Genomic DNA, 15400 nt, shown 5'->3' with positions numbered 1-15400 from the left:
TTTCAAATTCCTTTTATTAAGCAAACCAGACGGCATTACTTTATTATATATATATTTTTTAAGGATAGTCAGCATGACAGTCAGACGTGTGTTTAGTGAGTCCGTCAGATCAGAGGCAGTAGGAATGGCCAGGAATGTTCAAATCAAATTTTATTCGTCACATACTCGTGATTAGCAGATGTTATTGCGGGTGAAGCGAATTGCTTGTGCTTCTAGCTCCGACAGTGCAGTAATATCTAACAAGTCACATCTAACAAATTACACAACATACAGTATACCCAATACACACAAATCTAAGTAGGAATGAATTAAAACTATAAACATATGGACGAGCAATGTCAGAGCAGAACGGACTAAGATACAGTATAGAAAACAGTATATACACATGAGATGAGTAATGCCAAATATGTAAACATTAAGTGACTAAGATACCGTAGAATAGTATAGAATACAGTATATACATATGAGATGAGTAATGCCAGATATGTAAACATTATTAAAGTGACTAGTGTTCCATTCCTTAAAGTGGCCAGTGATTCCTAGTCTATGCCTATAGGCAGCAGCCTCTAATGTGCTAGTGATGGCTGTTTAACAGTCTGACGGCCTTGAGATAGAAGCTGTTTTTCAGTCTCTCGTTCCCAACTTTGATGCACCTGTACTGACCTCACCTTCTGGATGATAGCGGGGTGAACACGCAGTGGCTCGGGTGGTTGATGTCCTTGAAAATCTTTTTGGCCTTCCTGTGACATCAGGTGCTGTAGGTGTCCTGGAGAGTGGGTAGTTTGCCCCCGGTAATGCGTTGGGCAGACTGCACCACCCCCTGGAGAGCCTTGCGGTTGCGGGTGGTGCAGTTGCCGTTCCAGGCGGTGATGCAGCCCGACAGGATGCTTTCAATTGTGCATCTGTAAAAATGTGTGAGGGTTTTAGGTGACAAGCCAAATTTCTTTAGCCTCCTGAGGTTGAAGAGTCTCTGTTGCGCCTTCTTCACCACACTGTCTGTGTGGGTGGTCCATTTCAGTTTGTCAGTGATGTGTACGCCAAGGAACTTGAAGCTTTCCACCTTCTCAACTGCGGTCCCGTCAATGTAGATAGGGGGGTGCCCCCTCTGCTGTTTCCTGAAGTCCACGATCATCTCCTTTGTTTTGTTGACATTAAGTGAGAGGTTATTTTCCAGGCACCACACTCCCAGAGCCCTCACCTCCTCCCTGTAGGCTACTACTGCCTACTACTGTTGTGTCATCTGCAAACTTGAGTTGGAGGCATGCTTGGCCACGCAGTCATGGGTGAACAGGGAGTACAGGAGGGGGCTGAGCATGCACCCTTGTGGGGCCCCAGGGTTGAGGATCAGCGGAGTGGAGGTGATGTTTCCTACCTTCACCACCTGGGGGTGGCCCGTCAGGAAGTCCAGGACCCAATTGCACAGGGTGGGGTTCAGACCCAGGGCCTCAAGCTTAATGATGAGCTTGGAGGGTACTATGGTGTTGAATGCTGAGCTATAGTCAATAAACAGCATTCTTACATAGGTATTCCTCTCGTCCAGATGGGAAAGGGCAGTGTGCAGAGTGATGGTGATTGCATCGTCTGTGGATCTATGTCCTCTTGATAAGTGCATTAATTGGACCATTTTTTTCCTGTCGGGTTAAGCATTCAAAATGTAACGAGTAGTTTTGGGTGTCAGGGATAATGTATGGAGTAAAAAGTAAATCCTTTTCTTTAGGAATGTAGTAAAGTAAAAGTTGTCAAAAATATAAATGTTCAAGGAAAGTACAGATACCCCAACAAAAACTACTTAAGTGATAGTTTAAATATTTTTACTTAAGTTCTTTACACCACTGCATGAAGCTAGAGTTAGGGTTAGGGTACTGTGTACCTATGTTTGTCCTCTGTAATTGTCTGCCTTTCTTTGTTTGCTGAAATCCATGCTTTTTAATAAAACGTTAATTAAATAGAACCACAGACTGTTTCCATGTTGAGATTCAATTGGCACATGCGCGTTTGCGCTGAGTGGCCATCTTAGAGCAACAGCAATGAGGAAAACCGTTAGTGGTTGTATTTGATTAACGTTTTATTAAAGCTGCAATAAGTAACATTTTGGGCGACCCGACCAAATTCACATAGAAATGTGAGTTATAGATCTGTCATTCCCATTGAAAGCAAGTCTAGGAAGTGGTAGATCTGTTCTATGTGCACTATTTCTATGCTTCATGTTCTTAAAGGGTAGGTAGCATAAATGTAACCATTTGTAACAAATGGATTTGCATTAGAATACGCATCAAAAGCCCCAATGCAGTTACGCCTCACTTTCTATTTTTCAAGTTATTACATAAAACTGATCAGAATTCCGAAAAATGCTGAAGTCATGCTGGAAAAAACATTTGAGAGGTGTGACGTAATATGGAGGACCCGGAAAGCCAGCCTATTCCATAATGTAAATTCCAACAGAAATAACTTCAAATATAACTTCAAATTAAACCACATCGTTTGCACTCAAGACTACTGGTTTCAATGTAATTTTCAGCCAACTTACAAGCAAATACTTTATGAATATATTGTTACAAATCAGCTTACAAGGTTGCTAGCCAACTAGCCTGATAACGTTAGCCCTACTAGTCTGCTAACGTTAGCCCTACCAGCCTGCTAACATTAGCCCTAAAAGCCTGCTGACCTTACCTTAGCACTTCATGAGTGAGCCAATTACTATTAATGCCTAGCTTACAGCTACATTAAAGTAAACCAAACCTTTTGAACTACATAACCACATCTAACCATTTTTGCGTCTTTTACTTTCGGTTTTGTACACCAGCTTCAAGCAAGCTGAAAACATAATATTTTTTGTTATTGGAAAATATATTTCACAGCGGTTTAGATGGTACACTGATTCTGTACATTATAAGTTGTTTGTTTTGTCACAAACTGAAATTAGGCAAACTATTATAATTTTTGCAACCAGTAACTGGCTGACAGATTTCTGCATATTGCACCTTTAAAAAGTATGGATTTTAGCAACAACAAAAAAAGGATTGGAGTGATGTTCATGGAGGATGGCATGAGTAGATCTGTGAAGGGAGTATGGCAGCGGCGGATGGCTCGATACTGAGTTTCCTGAATTCCCTCACGAGATGAAATTCATGTCGGAAGCCCGGGCGAGGAAGAGGACAGATGGTGAGAATTGCGCGAGGTGCAAACCCGAACCGACTGTGAAATACAAGCCTGTAACGAAGACGCTGAGAGTCGAGAAGCAGGTGCTACGTTTAATAAAACAACAAACATGGAACGAGATAACATAGCAGTGGCGTCTTCACACAAACACAGAAACAATACTGACTTGGGAAAGGACATAAGGGAGTGCCAGATATAGGGAAGGTAATAAGTGAAGGTAATGGAGTCCAGGTGTGCCTCAAGATGAAGTGCAGGTGCAGGTAATGATTGGTGCCAGTATACCGGTAAAGTCGAACGGAGGCGGGGAGGAGCGGGAGTAGACGTGACAAAGCCGAGTATTTTCTCCATTGAGTCAAGTACAAGAGAGGAAAATGCATGTTACGCAATTGAAAACCCTGAGCAATCGACGGATAGTGAACTTGAAATTGATCCTGACAAAAGTGAGGAGGAAAATTCTGCGTCATCAGGTGAGGTGAAGGCTTCAGAGCCTCCCCCCAATGATCAGGAAAATGCCAGACATGACTCTGGCCCAGTGGGAGTACAATTCGTGGAGAAAGTGGACCCATGCCTTTTGGCCGATCCGTCTGTGGTATCATGCTGGGTGAAGTTGGGTTCTGTCAATCCTGTCAAAGTATCCAGCGGTGGACTTGCATAGATTTTTTGTGTGTCTGCTGCTCAGAGGGAGAGGGGCGCTGCATTTTTTCGAGACTTGTGACTTTGTTCTCTGGAGCAACGCCGAAAGGAGTGAAAACTGAGTTGGGGTTGAGTTTTAAGGTAGATTGACTGAAGTTGGAGATCTCTAGTGTCTGTGATGCATGTCGATTGGTGCAACACAGACCCGGTGGCTATCGCGAGACTGAGGAGAACCTGTCTGTCCTGAGTTTTGATGCAGAGTGTTTGCCGGATAAAGCTATGCTAAGGTATATAAGTTATCTCGTGAGAGCTTTTGTTCCGAAACCACTACAGTGTTTTAGGTGCCAAGTTTATGGTCATGTTGCAGCAGTATGTAGGCGGGAGATTCCGAGGTGTGAGAAGTGTGCAGGAGGGCATGGGACAAAAAGTGTGTAGATTAGGTGGAAGAAGTTATGTGTTTCAATTGTGGGGGAGGCCATGTTGCTGGGGATCAGAAATGTCTTGTGCAAGTGAGACAGATTGAAGATTCCAGGGTGAGAGCAGCGCAGAAAGTGTCATATGCTGAGGCAGTGAGGAAAGTAGAGGGTGGTGGGCAAAGGGTGAGTGAGCCTGAGAGGATCCCTGTGAGTAGTAGGCCAGTACAGAGTGACACGAACAGTTTGTGCTTTAGTAAGGTTGGCTTCTTGGCGTTTATTGCTATGGTCATTAATTGTACCGCACAGATTGAAAGGGAATCCCAGAAGATTGAATTGGTAGTAGCAGTAGCAAAGAAGTTTTTGGGTATCAGAGATTTTAATGCAGAGAGAAGGGGAGAAGGGGTTCAAGCCTGCCAGGCCAACGGCCCACACAAATTATATCAAACAAATTATATGACCTGTTCACCGGACGGGCTACCTGTCCCAGACCTGCTGTTTTCAACTCTCTAGAGACAGCAGGAGCGGTAGAGATACTCTTATTGATTGGCTATGAAAAGCCAACTGACATTTACTCCTGAGGTGCTGACTTGCTGCACCCTCGACAACTACTGTGATTATTATTATTTGACCATGCTGGTCATTTATGAACATTGGAACATCTTGGCCATGTTCTGTTATAATCTCCACCCGGCACAGCCAGAAGAGTACTGGCCACCCCTCATAGCCTGGTTCCTCTCTAGGTTTCTTCCTAGGGTTTGGCCTTTCTAGGGAGTTTTTCCTAGCCACCGTGCTTCTACACCTGCGTTGCTTGCTGTTTGGTGTTTTAGGCTGAGTTTCTGTACAGCACTTTGAGATATCAGCTGATGTAAGAAGGGCTATATAAATACATTTGATTTGATATAATCGGATCCGTTTTATTTTCTTTAAGATCTTCAGCTAACAAGGGGTAGGCTTGTGCTTTTTGTCATTTTCTTCAATGAAATTTAGGCCTATAGTATACCCTCTCAATTCAAATCTTTGTTTTAACATCACAGCCCTTCACTGACATGGAGGTAGCCTATAAAGAGTGCATGGTGGGTGGAGGGATTGACAGACAAATCTATAGACATACAGTAGCAGCCTATAGCCTCATTTCATCTGTCAAACAGGTAGGCCTACCTCTTATTTCTTAAATAGGAAGAAATAGGCTCCAACAAAAAGCCCTCATGATGTTAGTAAAGTCCAGTGTCGATTTTAGCATGTAAATCTTGGTGGGGCAAAAAAAAACAAAATAAGTGGGATGCTGTCACGAGAATTTATATCCCAATGGTTGAACTCAACTATCACTCTAGCTTTGACCAATTCCCAGAAGTTTGTAAGACCCTTGTTAATGAAGAATTAGACAAAGACCCCAGTCTGCAATAGATCAATCCTTTATTCAGAGAGAACTCTGAAGTAAAAAATGAGAACACAGTCCTTTTATAATTCACACACACACACACACACACACACACACACACACACACACACACACACACACACACACACACACACACACACACACACACACACACACACACACACACACACACACACACACACACACACACACACACACACACACACACATACATACACCATCTTCTGCAAGCCTAGCCATTTCTAGCTGTTCTTCTCCTCCCTAGATTAGAGGGGCCTTGGAAGGGGCCTCTTTCCTGTTGTCAGTTTTCAGAGTTATCACAAGTCGACAGTTCAGTTGGCCTTGAATGTGTCAACTCTACCCAGCTCATATTGCGAAATAGTAACACAATGGTCTAGTCACACACATTATTAAATTATGACTAACACATTTCATACAATTATATGATTTCAGGGTGGAATACTTTAATCATTACTTTAAACATAAACCTTTATCAGATGCAAGCCAGCAAAGCCACTACACAACACTAAACAATACATTAATTGCACTATAACAGTGACAAACAGTGCACACATACAGTTAGGGCTTACATAAAGCTGTCTCAACAGCAGTCCCAACATCTTACCACCACTACACCTGGCTATCAGCGGAGCCTTGTCTGGTAGCAAAACATTTAATTCAGCCTCATTTACTGCCTTTTAAAAAACATAGCTGGGGGCCTCTCGGGTGGCGCAGTGGTTTAGGGCACTGCATCGCAGCGCTAGCTGTGCCACCAGAGTCTCTGGGTTCGCGCCCAGGCTCTGTCGCAGCCGGCCGCAACCGGGAGGTCCGTGGGGCGACGCACAATTGGCCGAGGGTCGTCCGGGTTAGGGAGGGTTTGGCCGGTAGGGATATCCTTGTCTCATCACGCTCCAGCGACTCCTGTGGCGGGCCGGGCGCAGTGCGCGCTAACCAAGGGGGCCAGGTGCACGGTGTTTCCTCCGACACATTGGTGCGGCTGGCTTCCGGGTTGGAGTCGCGCTGTGTTAGGAAGCAGTGCGGCTTGGTTGGGTTGTGCTTCGGAGGACGCATGGCTTCGACCTTCGTCTCTCCCGAGCCCGTACGGGAGTTGTAGCGATGAGACAAGATAGTAATTACTAGCGATTGAATACCACGAAAATTGGGGCGAAAAGGGGGTAAAAAAAAAAAAAAACATACCTGATATGGCTGACTTGCTTAAACAAATGTGGTTTCTTATGACAATTGAGACGACAAGCGGATAATAGGCAATCCGTCATTTCGATTAAGACATTAATGAGCGAGCTAGGACAAACTTAGTCAATATAACTATTTGTTTAGCACTTTTGAAATGTACAGCGACAGAATTCAGATCATGGGCCGTTCTTACAGTGTTCTTCCTGTACACCAAGTCAGAATCGTAGGATAAATAATGGGTGCATATAAGCAGACAATGAAAGCTCTTACAATATTCAATGATTACATTTCTCTAAAACAGGTTATGGGCTACGTGTGCACCACCAAGTCAGAACAGTAGGCAAAATTAAATAGACCAAATGATTAGGGTGAGGCACATGGGCTACTAACATCTTACTATACAACATACACTTAGTATTACTTTCTTAGCTACAGTTTACTTATCTCCCTGGCATATTACATCATTTATGCAGCGACATACAATACATTTTTGGACTCACCTTGTTGTGCTGTGCTCACTTGAACAGGAAGGTGGCGCGCCTGTCCTTCGTGGGCAAATGTTGTCTTCAAAGTCTGTCATTCTCTGGATTTATGGTGCTTTCAAAACAACTAGGAACTTGGAAAAAAACAAGGTCGAATCATGATGATGTCATTGATCTTCAGTTCGTAGCTCTAGAAAGAGGCCGGATTTACAATTCTGAGTTTGAACGGATGATCGTTCAAAACTTATTCTCCCTGTCGGAGCTCGTTTCTTCCCGACTTTCCAGTTGTCTTGAACTCACTGAAGTAAAGTTTTCGCAGTTCCGAGTTAACAATTGTTTTGAGCGTGGCACAAATAATGCTTAATTGACAGCATGGCCAATGTTGAATGTTTATCATTTTAAACTTGGAAAAGAGCCCTTTAATCCCAGATTTGGGGCCACACAGCCACTGTCACTGATTCCTTCCAAACCACTCATTGTTGAATTTGTGATTTCCAACTTGTTGTGTAATGCTTATATCCAATGGCCGATGAGCACCAATTCGTTTCATCTATAATTTATTTTCATTATTTCTCTTCATATGACAAGGATTAAAAGGGATTTGCCAGTAGATTGTCGACTTGATTCATGATGACTGCTAGCTAAGATTTTAAAAGTATGATGTTGACATGATCAGTCCAATCAAAGCTACTGTACATATAACATGATTTGACATCATTTTATCTGTGGCCAATGACCTTGAGCCTTCTTGGATGGGCACTTCTAATGTAACTCTATGGCAGCACCCAAGGGGCTAGAATTTTTGAAGTCTAGACTTGGTGGTAACGTAGTGTCCCCATGAGTGACAGTACACTGAGCCAATCATGGCGCAACGCTCCGTATTTTCTGTTAGCTTGACCCACCACCACAGAATGCACTGACCTAGGCTGAAACACCTGCATTTTGGAACTGCCTTACTCAAGAAAACAAAAAACAGACCATGTTTGTATGTGACTTTATTAACTCAATGATATATATTATTTTTTACATTGTTTGCAAACTGATATGTGACATGTATTAATGCCAAAATAGAATGCAAAACGGGCAAGCCCCCCCTACTGCTAAAAATGTTGGCCTCAAAACAGGTGGGCCTCTACCCCACCTGCCCTGAATGATGGGTCGCCACTGGTAAAGTCTAATTAAAATGAAGATGGTTGAAATGAATTATACCTACTCGAATTTGCCTACTTTCAGCACCATGAGCTGTCCATTTCTGAATAATTGTGCAGCGGCTGGTGCTTCAAGTTTCAGCACCACAATGTCAGTTACTCAAATCTGGCTTATTGTGAGTTCGATAACTCATAGTTCGATAAATACATCATGGGAAAGAAACATGTTGTTTTTAATCAAATCTATTACAGCAGTAGCACGCTATCAAAATTGACCTCAGGTCCTCCATCTCATTTTTGCGCTCTCCTTCTCAAACTGAATAGAAAATATGCTAATCCACAAGCATTTTTTGGACTAGGCCGAATTCAAAATTATTTTTGGAAGAAGCCTTTGACTCTCCTCCTGAACTGCCACCATAGGCCTACACAGCACAGCCATTGGTTAAGTAGCACACAAAAAAGAGCAGAGCAGGCTGGGGCTCAGGGTTGGAACATCCATTGCAGTGTGTAATGCAGCTTAGTTTTATTTACACCACCCTAGAAACTATCTTAGAAATATAATAACTTTGCTCTGTGCTTCTCAGAGCATGCACTTCGTAGCTTATAGCCTATAGGCTATGGATCATTTGATTGAGACCACACTAAATAGCCTATAGGCGCACTTGAGATTGTGCGCCCAGCATGGAGTCAGAGATGAGGGGCGGCATCGGGCACACATTGATATATGGACTAATAGGCAACTAATTCTAAAACACTGAGAAATATTTACATTTCATCAATTACAAATTACATGACCCTCCCCTGGGCTAGATTTAAAAAATACTAAACCCTCCCCTTGACTGAAATTGAAAAGGCATGACCCTCTCCCATTTTCCTCCGGGTACCTATTGTGTAATTTTGAACTGGGATGTGGGTTTGAACCGGGATGTGGACATGGAGCTAGGGTTATAGTTTGAATGGAAAAATACAGCCTTTGCCACCAACATGAGGAGGAAGTTCAGGAAATAATGTGATTTATTTTTCTTGTTTTGTCTCTAGTTTAGTCTTTTGTCTTGACTTCTTATACTAAGCACCTTACTAAGCACTTATTTTTGCACCTTTGATCCGTTGGTGTTGTTTTTCATTATTTACTTATGTACATATTTATTAATTTATTGATCCATTTTGCATGCGTTATTATTATTTATTCTATTTGCTTACCCTCAGCACCTCATTAGCCCTTGTCTTCCTCCTTGAACCATCAAAGGTGACCCCTCTGAGCTCTTGGCCTCCATTGATCCTGCAGGCAAATAACCATCCCATCCCGCTGGGCACAGACATCAGTTCACTGTTTAAAACCTTTTCTCAATAGGGGGTGCTGTTTGCACTTTGTAATAATTTAACTGCCTCGTACTCAATTCTTGCTCGTACAATATGCATATTATTATTACTATTGGATAGAAAACACTCTCTAGTTTCTAAAACCGTTTGAATTATATCTGTGAGTAAAACAGAACTCGAGTTGGAGCAATTTTCCTATGAGGATGTGAGAATGCTGAATTCTGCAGGCTGTTCTGAGGTCGGTTTATTAATTTGCCTGTCTTCTATTGGTTGAGATGCACTGCATACGCCTTCCCCTGGATATCAGCGAATAGTGAGAATTGAAATGGAGTTGCTGGGCAGAACTGAGGGCTTATAAATGGGCTGGCAACGTGGGGTTCTCCCTTTCTTCTCTTCGCCATGACGCAAAAAGGACCTCAGGATGTCGTTCTAGAAAGCTCCCGTTATAGCCCTTAGATATATCCGGCTCTGTTTTTATTCGATATAGGTGTTAAAGACATCATAATGTTGTTATTTTAAACCAAGTTATATCAGTTTATATCAGTATATTGCAATTTTCGGGTATTTATTTGTGCTGTGTTCTAGGGAGTTGGGCACGTCTGGCCCACATGGCTAATGTTTACTGCTAATTCCAACGTTGAAGGCGACAATCTTCAACCGAGCAACGATTCTTTTGGAAAAAGGACAACTTGCCCAAGATTCTGATGGGAGCTCATCAAAAAGTAAGAACTATTTATGATGTTAATTAGTTGTTCTGTTGAAAAATGTAAAACTCATATTCCGCCATTAATTTCGGTGCGGTCTCGCTTTAACGCACGCTGTATGTTGTAGTAACGTTAATTTTAAAAATCTAACACAGCGATTGCATTAAGAACTAATGTATCTTTCATTTGCTGTCCAACCTGTATTTTTTAGTCAAGTTTTGGATTAGTTACTGATTAGATTAGGTGCCTCTCCCAAGATTTCTCCCGACATATTGTTTGCATTTTGGCTACTATTCTCATTGTATAACCATGATTTGTGCCGCTAAATATGCACATTTCCGAACAAACTCTATATGTATTGTGTAATATGATGTTATAGGACTGTCACCTGAAGAAGTTTGAGAAGGTTAGTGAAATTTTTTATATCTTTTGCTGGTTTATTCGTTATCGCTATTGTTGGCCTGAATCAATGCTGTTGTGTGGTTGGCTATTGTAGTAAGCTAATATAATGCTATATTGTGTTTTCGCTGTAAAACACTTAAAAAATCTGAAATATTGGCTGGATTCACAAGATCTTTGTCTTTCATTTGCTGTACGCTGTGTATTTTTCAGAAATGTTTTATGATGAGTATTTAGTTAATTCACGTTGGTCTCTGTAGTTATTCTAGTTGCTTTGGTGAGAGTTGTGATGGTGGCTGCAATGGTAAACTATGATTTATACCTGAAATATGCACATTTTTCTAACAAAACATATGCTATACAATAAATATGTTATCAGACTGTCATCTGATGAAGTTGTTTCTTGGTTAGTGGCTATTTATATCTTTATTTGGTCGAAATTGTGATAGCTACCTATGCAGGAAAAAAATGGTGGGAAAAAAAAGTTGTGTCTTTTGCTATCGTGGTTAGCTAATAGATTTACATATTGTGTCTTCCCTGTAAAACATTTAAAAAATCAGAAATGATGGCTGGATTCACAAGATGTGTATCTTTCATCTGGTGTCTTGGACTTGTGATTTAATGATATTTAGATGCTAGTATTTACTTGTGACGCTATGCTAGGCTATGCTAGTCAGCTTTTTTTACTGATGGGGGTGCTCCCCGATCTGGGATTGTGTGCAAGTAGAAGTTAATCAACAAAAAACGTCACCATGACATTGGATTATGGATTAACGTTGGGTTAAAAAAAAGACGAAATTCCATGACTTTGATGAAATTCAATCAGTTTTCCAAATGGATTCAACGTCATCACATGTATTTGTTTTTGTTGAAATGAGGTGGAAACAAGTTGATTCAACCATTTTTTGCCCAGCGTGATGCTTCTCTAGACCAGGGTTCGGTTTCAAAAAAAGCATCTTAAGGATAAGTTCATTGTTATGAGCGTCGTTATATATCCAAGCTTTCCCAAAACCATCATTATTAACATTGCACTTGTAAACGCTCATAATCGAACTCCTGCCTCAGACCACTTGTAGAACAGCCGTGTGTTGCCCTCCTGCGTCACTTAATACACAGAAGAGCTCCGCTAAACATAGAATCACATGGTTGATCCATCTCTCTCATACCACAGATAACGGTAGAACAAAAGTTGACTACTAATACAAAGTTGCCAATGTATTTGCTATTGATACAAACAAGCGGGGTAAAAAAAGATTCTTCAAATGAAAACCGAGATGACTGCATTCAAATATTAACAGTAGGCTATAGCTGTTTTCAATCTTATTGAAATATTGTACATTTCATGTTCCGTCAATAGAGTTTTATTTTGATACTTGTAGGAAGGCTACTGTCTGTAATTTGTCTCAATATATTTAATGATGTGTATGTAGCCTAACATGTGCACAATGATGTGCCAAATCGGTGATTTAGTGAATTTTTATTGCAAAGGAGAGACCGAGAATTGTTGTAACACCTGATAGTTGTAACAATTGCAATTTCTCCAATCATGAGCGAAGTAGAATCATGGGATTCAAATCAAATCAAAGCAAATCTTATTTGTCACATGCGCCGAATACAAGTGTCGACTTTAGCATGAAATGCTTACTTACAAGCCCTTATCCAACAGTGCAGTTCAAGAAGAAGAAAATATTTACCAAGTAGACTAAAATAAAAAGCAATAATAAAAGTAACACAATAAGAATAACAATAACGAGGCTATATACAGGGTGCACCGGTACCAAGTCAGTGTTAGGGAGTACAGGATAGTTCAGGTAATCTGTACATGTAGGTGGGGGCAAAGTGACTATGCATAGGTAACAAACAAACAGCGAGTGTACAGAAGGGAAGGGGGGTCAATGTAAATTGTCCGGTGGCGATTTTAGGAATTGTTCAGCAATCTTATGGCTTGGTGGTAGAAGCTGCAATTTCATGGGCTTTCCTCTGACACCGCTTATTATATAGGCCCTGGATGGCAGGAAGCTTGGCCCTAGTGATGTATTGGGCCGTACGCACTACCCTCTGTAGCGCCTTACGGTCAGATGCCGAGCAGTTGCCATACCAGGCGGTGATACAACCGGTCAGGATGCTCTCGATGGTGCAGCTGTAGAACCTTTCGAGGATCTGAAAAGGTTTTGTCGTGCCCCCTTCATGACTGTCTTGGTATGTTTGGACCATGATAGTTCGTTGGTGATTTGAACACCAAGGAACTTAACTCTCGACCCGCTCCACTACAGCCCGTCAATGTTAATGGGGACCTGTTCGGCCCGCCTTTTCCTGTAGTCCACGATCAGCTCCTTTGTCTTGCTCACATTGAGGGAGAGGTTGTTGTCCTGGCACCACACTGCCAGTCCTCTGACCTCCTCCCTATAGGCCGTCTCATCGTTGTCGGTGATCAGGCCTACCACTATTGTGGCGTCAGCAAACTTAATAATGGTGCTGGAGTCGTGGGCACTATGGTATTGAACACTGAGCTGTAGTCAATGAACAGCATTCTCACATAGGAGTTCCTTTGTCCAAGTGAGAAAGGGCAGTGTGAAGTGCGATTGAAATTGCGTCATCTGTGGATCTGTTGGGGTGGTATGCAAATTGGAGTGGGTCTAGGGTGTCCGGGAGGATGCTGTTGATGTGAGCTATGACCAGCCTTTCAAAGCACTTCATGGCTACCGATGTGAGTGCCACGGGGCGGTAATAATTTAGGCAGGTTACCTTCGCTTCCTTGGACACAGGGACTATGGTGGTCTGCTTGAAACATGTAGGTATTACAGACTCGGTCAGGGAGAAGTTAAAAATGTCAGTGAAAACACTTGACAGTTTGTCCGTGCATGCTTTGAGTACACGTCCTGGTAATCCGTCTGGTCCAGCAGCTTTGTGAATGTTGACCTGTTTAAAGGTTGCCGAGAGAGTTATCACACAGTCATCCAGAACAGCTGGTGCTCTCGTGCATGCTTCAGTGTTGCTTGCCTCGAAGCGAGCATGAAAGGCATTTAGCTCGTCTGGTAGGCTCGTGTCACTGGGCAGCTCACTGCTACTTCCTGCTTTAGTTTTTGCTTGTAAGCAGGAATCAGGAGGATAGAATTATGGTCAGATTTGCCAACTGGAGGGCGTGGGAGAGCTTTGTATGTATCTCTGTGTGTGGAGTAAGATTTAAGTCCAAGGCCACTAGGAGCGCCGCAGCCCCTGGACAGGAGTGTGTACGGGCCATTAAAGGAAATGGTGAACTCTGCCAGTGATGCCTGGATGAGGATGAACCCCAGAAAGACCATGACCATATATGACATTCCAGGCCTTGTCAAAACAACACTTCCAGGTGCCACAACACCCACCAATGTACAGGCTGGGTTCAGGTGCACCGGCATTTGGCCATACAACCCTAATATACTTCAGGAATATGATTTTGCACCCTCCCTTGTCACTGATTGCCCTGCTCCAGCTGACACACTGGCCTTGCCAGCTGCCTCCCAGGTCACCTCTTCAGCCACCATTCATTCCACTGTGACCACTGAAGAGCATAAAAAGTCAAGCACTCAGAAGGAAAAAATACAAATTGCCCTGTCAATAAAAAAACAGCTGGAAAGATGCAAGCCAAGACAAACCATACTGAACAACAACAAAAAACTGTCCAGCCTAAGAAAAAAGTCAAAACAAAGCACATCGAACCAGAAGGTTCATATTCCTCCAACAGGAAAACTTCTGCATAGTGTGCATGGAGCACTTTAACAATTCCAAGTCCAAGGAGGTCTGGGTGCAATGCTGAGAATGCAAATGATGGACCCACCAAGCCTGTACCTCAGGACAGCCATACTACTGTCACAACTGTGACTCTGATTTAAGTGAACATGTCCAACACTCAGTCACACCCACACGCACGCGCGCGCACGCACGCACGCACGCACGCACGCACACACACACATTTTATTATTTATATTTATTATTATTTCTGCCATTTGATACTATCACAAACTGAATCACTCCTAAACCTAACCCTAACTTCATGTCCACATCCCAATTAAACCCTAACCCTAGCTATCACAAAAACAGATAAATAACCCTAACCCTCTATCACAACCACAGATAAAACAATGAGCAAACAAATATTTTCCATAACCCTAACCCTTAGCTCCATGTCCACATCCCATTTCATCCCCAACCCAACCCAAGCCTCAACCGTAATCCTAAACATAGCTTCATGTCCACATCCCAGTTCAACCCTAACCCTCAACCCTAACCTTAGCTTCATGTCTACATCCCAGTTCATCCTCAACCCAAGCCTCAACCTTAACCCTTACCCTAGCGTCATGTCCACATCCCAGTTCAACCCTAACCCTCAACCCTAACCTTAGCTTCATGTCTACATCCCAGTTCAACCCTAACCCTCAACCCTAACCTTAGCTTCATGTCCACATCCCAGTTCACCCCTAACCCTCAACCCTAACCTTAGCTTCATGTCTACATCCCAGTTCATCCTCAACCCAAGCCTCAACCTTAACCCTTACCCTAGCTTCTTGTC

This window comes from Salvelinus fontinalis, chromosome 4 (assembly GCF_029448725.1).
Source record: "Salvelinus fontinalis isolate EN_2023a chromosome 4, ASM2944872v1, whole genome shotgun sequence".
NCBI lineage: Eukaryota > Metazoa > Chordata > Actinopteri > Salmoniformes > Salmonidae > Salvelinus > Salvelinus fontinalis.
Note: the sequence above shows the minus strand (reverse complement) of the source record.